At 37.0% G+C, this 7,336-nt stretch overlaps 1 long non-coding RNA gene across 1 annotated transcript; it reads left to right on the plus strand.

Annotated features, from left to right (window-relative positions):
* Positions 5,320–6,987, plus strand: LOC110270778. The gene is made up of 3 exons (XR_002360412.1): positions 5,320–5,484; positions 5,577–5,709; positions 5,798–6,987. It is a non-coding gene; the product is annotated as an uncharacterized LOC110270778 (long non-coding RNA).

Consider the following 7,336-nt stretch of genomic DNA (forward strand, 5'->3'; position numbering starts at 1 on the left):
GTAGTTATTAATCTAATTATTAATAAATAATATATTATCATCAGATTTATGAGAATAGTAAATGCACGAAAACCTAATTTATAACACCAAAATTACTGTCAAAAAGTTTTTAACGTAACAAATTCTAGAATTTTGCAATTAAACCTTTGCCACCTGAACCTTCTCTGCCTCCCTCTCAGCTTTAGAGAGCTCTCTCCCCTTGGTTTTTGTTCTTTTAAAGAAAAAATTAAATTATTAAGCTAAATTTATTTTATGGTATTATATAATCATTTCAATCTTACTGTTAATATATAAGTAGCTATAGTAGAAGGTAGTCGTTTTAGTTATCAAGAACTGAATCTTATTGTTAATATATATATATAGCAAATGTGTACCTACTGATATAACTCACTCAGTCACAATGATACATTTCATCAATTCATAGAAGGTTTATTTTGTTCAGTATTCTGTTCTAACAAGTGTTATAAATTCAATTCTGTTGTTTTCCTATATGGTAACAAGAGCCATTCAAGATCCATGTCTGATGATTCTACTAACAACAATGATACTGAAGATCACAACTCTCTTGTAATCATACAAGATAACAACATCAACTCTGCTGTAACAAAACCATTCAATACTCCTTTGACAGAGAAGCTTTCTGAAAAGAATTTTCTTACTTGGCGTCATTTAGCAACTCTCTCAATCTGTGGACAAGAACTCCAACATAATTTACAACAAGAAAAGATACCTCACCGTTTTGCAAAGCCTGAAGATGCAACTACTAACAAAGAAACAAAGAATGGAAGATAGAAGACTATAATGTGACTTCTTGGCTGTTTGCTTCGTTGGATGATTCCTTTAAACATTGAATGATTGGATGCCATTATGCTCATGAACTTTGAAGCAGGATCCATACATATTTTGCATCCTAGGCTAAAGCTAGGACATGCCAACTTCAACATCAACTCAAGACAATCAAGAAAACACCATCAACATCAGAGAATTTCTTCGAAATCAAGAAGGTAGCAGATTCTCTTGCAGTTGCAGGTTCTCCCATCACTGATGCTGAATATACAAATGTCATTTTAGATGGCTTGAACAAAGATTACCATCCCTTCATTACCATAGTCACAGCAAAAGATCCACCGTATACTATCCTTGATCTTGAAGCCCTTCTCATGGCACAAGATAATATCATCGAAAGACTCAAGAAACCAGATATGTCCACTGCACAGGTTCAACTATCACAGGCTGCAACTTTCAATACAAAACTGTCTGATTAGAACTCATCTCCTTCAAACTTTGGCCGTGGCAATTTTAGTATGAATAATAGAGGAATTTTTGGTCAAATGGGGAGAGGAGGTCGCTTCATGCGTGGAGGCAGAGGTGCTTGGAACTCTAATAGTTGTTTTCAATGTCAAATTTGCGGCAAACTTGGCCATGAAGCAAGTTACTGCTACCATCGATTTGATCAAACATTTGTACATGATCAGCAAAATGCACCAAACACAACCATGCATAATGCTTTACCCCCACCACCTTCCTTCCAGAATCCAAGGGCATTAATTGCTGCACTAAACTTGTTTCAGACTCAGGTGCGACTCATCATTGTACACCCGATTCTTCTAATCTTTTCTACTATTGTATTTTTTATTAACAGAATACCTTCTAGTGTAACAGCTAATAAGTCACAATTTGATATTCTATACCACCAAGTTCCAGATTACAATATGCTTAGAGTGTTTGGATGCTTATGCTTTCCACACTTAAGAGCATATAATCAACATAAATTGGAAATGAGGTCACAACCTTGTGTATTTTTGGGAGATTCTTCAACTCAGAAAGGTTATAAGTGTCTTGATAGGAATGAAAAAAATTATTATCTCAAGGGATGTCATCTTCGATGAAAATCAATTTCCATATCAAGCTATGTTTCTTACTTCTTCTATTAATACTAACTCTAACACTATTGAGCATGTTACAGAATTTCTACCATCTATTTCAGTATTACCACCATCTGCGGTGTCTCTTACAAATCATATCTCTTCATCAGCATCTACTTCTATGCCTCATATAACTAGGGATTTGTCAATATCTCCAAATAGTACTTCTGTATCTTCTCCTAGAACTCATCTAGATAAAACTCTTTCCTTGGCACCAAGCTCTATGCAACCTACTTCATTGATTTCTACCACTGATTTAGAAGTCATCCTATCTTCTACAAAATTCAATCCCCTGATCTATCTATCACTAACAAGCATCCAATGCAAACAAGATCTAAGACAGGACACTTAAAGTCCATTACTCTGCAGACTCAAGTCTCACATACTTCCAAGCTCGAAACTAATATTCTACCTAAACATTAGTAAAAGCAGCATTACAAATCTCTCACTGGAAAGAAGAAATGATCACAGAATACAAAGCATTGGTGTTTCACAAGACATGGGAGTTAGTTGAATTACCACCAAATGATCACAGAATAAGTGGGTTTATGCTTTGAAGAAGAACTCCAAAGGTGAGATAGTTAGATATAAAACCAGATTAGTGGCTAGAGGCTTTGTGCAATCAGCTGGGGTTTACTTTAATCAAGTCTTTTTCCCAGTGATAAGCCAGTAATAATAAGATTGGTATTATCTCTTGCATTGTCAAAAGGTTGGAGAATCAAGCAATACGATTTTCATAATGCATTTCTCAATGATACCTTACATGAAACAATCTATATGTCTCAACCACCTGGCTTCATCGATGAAAATCCTCACCATGTTTGCAAACTAAAGAAGGCAATCTATGGTCTTCGACAAGCTCCACGTGCATGGTATTTGACAATCACAACTACTTTAAAAGGTCTTGGTTTTAATTGTACTAAGTCTAATTCATCTTTCTTTACTCGCTTTACTCATAATTTTGTTACTTTTATTTTAATTTATGTAGATGATATTCTTGTGACAAGGAGCAATGAAGTTGAAATCTCTAATGTTCTTAAACAACTGCATTCAACTTTTTTATTAAAGGACCTTGGTGATTTGAATTTTTTTTTTCCTTGGCATTGAATCTGTTAAACACTCAGACACATTGATATCTCTTAATCAATCTAAATATATTCATGAGTTGTTAGTTAAGGCAGGTATGCATATCAGCTCCTAAACAAGAACATTGAGTAGCAGTAAAAAGGGTGCTCAGATATAGCAGGTACGGACCGTACGGTTGAATTCTCTTTGCAATTCTTTCAATCTAATGATCTTCGTTTGACTGCATTTTCAGACTACTATTGGGCTGTGGACCTAAATGATCGTAGGTCTGTTTTAGGATATTATGTCTACTATGGTTCCGACTTAGTGTCCTGGAAATTCAGTAAACAAACAACTGTGAATAGAAGTTCAACCGAAGCAAAATTCAGAGCTATGGCTGTTGTCTTCTCAGAACTCATTTGGATTCAAACACTGTTGGAAGAATTGAAACAACCTTGCCCTTCATCCTCAACAGGTTTTGTGATAATATGTCAGTAGTATTGCTAGCATATAATCCTATTCTACATAACTGCACAAAACACTTTGAGCTTGATCTTTACTTTGTTTGGGATCAAGTAATTAAGGGCCTCGTTGGTGTAACTCATATTCCAGCACATGAACAACTAGTACATGTGCTCACAAAACCACTAACCTCCCCTCTGTTTGATAAGTTTCATACCAAACTTAGGTTGGCATCCAAGCCCATGAGTTTGAGGGGGGATGTTAATATATAAGTAGCTATAGTTAGGGGTGGCAAACGGGCCTAAACCCGCCGGGCCGCCCCGCGTAACCCGCCAAAAAAGGCGGGCTGGGATTTTGGGACCGCCTCACTAGGCGGGGCGGGGCGGGGCGAGCTTCCCTGCTTGCCACCCCTAGCTATAGTAGAAGGTAGTCATTTCAGTTATCAGGAACTGAATCAAGAACCATTAGTTAGTGCTACAAGAAATATGCTGAGTACCGTCAGATTTAACGAGTTATCATTGACTTTACCGATGGATTTATGGAGGATTTTGTGATAGAATTCGTTACGTCAAATAGTTACCGGCGGATTAAGTTTTTTGATGGTAAATTCATGGATAATACTTGGCGGGAAATGGGAAGAAATAGATGCGAACTTTAGCGTCGAATTTACCATTGGTAAAATTCGACGGTAATCTATTTTAGTTAAACATTGTATTTTGGTGACACGCAAGGAGTTACAGTCAGATTTATCTGACGGTGAATTCGACAGTAATCAACCCTAAAATTGATAGTGCGAATGCTCTCTCCTTTCATATCGAAAAGCCTCTCTCTTTAAACCCCTTTTCTTCGTTTCTCTCTCTACCCGTTTCCACCACTGGCGCTCCAACCCCGCTCTCTCACCGCCGTCTCTCCCTCTCATGGAAACCAACTAGTTTCCCCTCACTGCATTATCATTGCCATCCAGCAACGCACCGCTGCTGTCGCCGTCCAGCACCACCGCCACTACATCTCCCTTCGTCACCGTCAAGTTCGATGCATCTCCCTCTTATATAAATTATAATTTAAAATTTATTTACATGTTAATTTAAAAATTAGTTATATGTTAATTTACTGATTTAGGGTTTTATTATTATATGCTAAGTTAGGATTTAGGGTTAACTTAATATAGGATTTGCGTTTTGGTTATCATATGGTAATTTAGGTTTTATTCGTATTTGTTATTATAAAATAGGATTTGTGTTGATTATGTTAGATTTGTGTTGATTATTATGGTTATTGAATTAGTTTGATGATGAAGAAATTAAAATAAATTATATGATTTAGTGTCTATTTCACAAAGTTAGATTACTTTTCATATCTATTAAATGTACTGTGCATTTGAGTTGATTAGTAAAAATGATTGAAGCTTCTTGGTGGGTGGATTAGGATTTCAACCCTTGTATGTTAGTTTGGATGGATATTTGGTTTGGATGGAACCCTTGAGGGGTAGAGAAATCTGAATTTTAGGGGAGATTCTGTCGAAATTTTTATAAGATTTTGAGTAAAATTGAAAAATTAAAATTATGTTTTCAAAAGTCTTAGAATTATATTTAGGGTTGATAGATATTTTTGTTAATTGTGACATGAATTGATTCCTCCTTAAAATTCTTATTTTAAGTGTTTTGGGTTATTTGTTATTCATACATTTTCTCATATTTGTTATAATTATTTGTTATTTCTTGAGTTTCTTCTTATGTTATTATTTATTGGTGTTTGTTATGTTATTAATATGTTTACTGTATTGAGTGTATTAATATGTTTAGAGTTGGTGAATTTAATTGTATTATGATTAGTGTTAGTAATATATTCACTGTGTAGACATGGCGACAGGTAGCAGAGGTAGGTCGAGTGGGTCACGTGGTCATGGTAGAGGGCGGGCTTCCACCAAATTTCTAAGGACTGCGCAGTCATCACCCTCTCCAGCGCCCCCAGCAGGATGCCCTTCACCACCGCTCGTCATCCGACTGAGGATTTGGTCTGATGGCATGCATGTGTGAGTACATACAATTTTTTAATCTTACGTTTGTTATTCTTAAGTTTATGCGTTTCTATGTATTTGTTAATATTAGGTTTTTTCTCTGCCAGATTTGCACCAAACCTCAATGCTTGCACATAGGAGATCTCTGACGTCATTAAGTCCATGTACGACCACCCGTAGCCGACCTACACACAGATCCTGGCTGAGGCCAGAGATCGATGGTTTCAGAAGTAGTGGGCGGTAAGAACCCAATAATGTTGAATTATTTAACTGTATTTGAAATGTATTTTATTCCGACTAACTAATGTTGGTGAATCACTTTGTGCAGTTAAAATTCATATGAGATGCGGAGCATAATCTCATGATTAGGAAGATCTACGATCACCGGATAGCTAAACATTTTCAGCAAATCACGAGCGACGTTCGTAAGGGGCACGATCACCTAACGTCGTAGATTCGTCCAACCATCAAGAAGGAACTCAGGTATATTTTACTCATAATGAGGGGTTCAAGCGTCGCCATCCAACGAATGTCACTAACAGGGCTTCGCCCAAGTCGTCAAAGTATATGAGTGGGTCGGCGACCTTCATGAAGACGAAGAGCAGATTGGTAATGATTTTGTCATTGTTGAATATTTTAGTAGTTACTTAAATTAGTTGTTTAATGTGTTCATTTCTTTTATTGGTTGATATATTAATTTATGGTCTAAGTTATTGCACCATGAGATGATACTGGTGGAGACCTTCGAGTATACCCATACTTTGAAGGTCAACAAGGAGAGATTTGCTAACAAGCGGTCAACGGCCCATTATGTGAATTTAAATTAATCCTTACTTTCAAATCTATTTGGTTTAAAGGTAATTAATTAATTGTTATCCTAATCACGACGTGCGTGACACGGGAGGATTACACGCAAAGGTTGGAGGTCGCGACCCAACAATCTCAACTGTGTAGTAGGAACGACGAAGCCGGCTCCGAGACCTCAGTGGTAGATTTTGATAGAATTTGGCGCAAGACCACCTTTGAGCCTCATAAGAATCGCCGTTTCGGGTTAGGGTCGTTCTTCACCAGTAGCCTCTGCTCCTCCGTGTTGGTGATTTTCTCTGCCTCTGCCACCAACCTTGCCGATCCCCAAGAAGTTATTGTCTTGAGGGAGGAGATGCTAAAGTTGACAAAGAAGCTTCACCAGCAAGCGGAGTAGTCTGAGCAAAGGTACAACAACCTTCTTGCATGGGTGGGAGGAGCCGTTGCCATCAGCTCAGACCTGATGGAGAAGTTGGAGCAGCTCGATCGGTTGCGGGAGCAGATAAAGGAGTACAACTAGCAAATGCGCGCCGGAGCCAGCGGTGCTGGAGGAAGCAGCACTGCTGGTTCCAACAGCAACGCTACTGGTGGGCACTGACAATTACCGGGATCTGTTGGGGTTTTATTTTTTTGTTTGTCTACTTTATTGTATTCTACTTCTGTGACATTTTATTGTATTCAGACCATTTATTTTTAATAAAATAATTTGATGATTTCTGCTAAATTTAGATTTTTGCTAATAATTTTGTTAACAAAAGTTTTAATTTGATTACTAATTGTAATTTAATTATGCCTAAAAAAATAAAAAATCTTACCGTAGGATTTACTGTCGAATAAATCTGACGGTAACTTGGCGCCTAAATACATGAAATGGCGCCAAAGTTACCGTCAGATTAATCCAACGGTATCAACTCAGTCTCAACAAATTTATTGAAAATACCGACAAAAAATCTGTCGATAATTAGCGTCGGACGAAAAAAATCTGCCGATAAATAATTTCCAGTGATGTTTATACCGTTAATTTTAGAATGATGATAAATCTAACGGTACTCAACATTTTTTT

Source organism: Arachis ipaensis, chromosome B04 (assembly GCF_000816755.2).
Source record: "Arachis ipaensis cultivar K30076 chromosome B04, Araip1.1, whole genome shotgun sequence".
In the NCBI taxonomy this organism is placed as follows: Eukaryota; Viridiplantae; Streptophyta; class Magnoliopsida; order Fabales; family Fabaceae; genus Arachis; species Arachis ipaensis.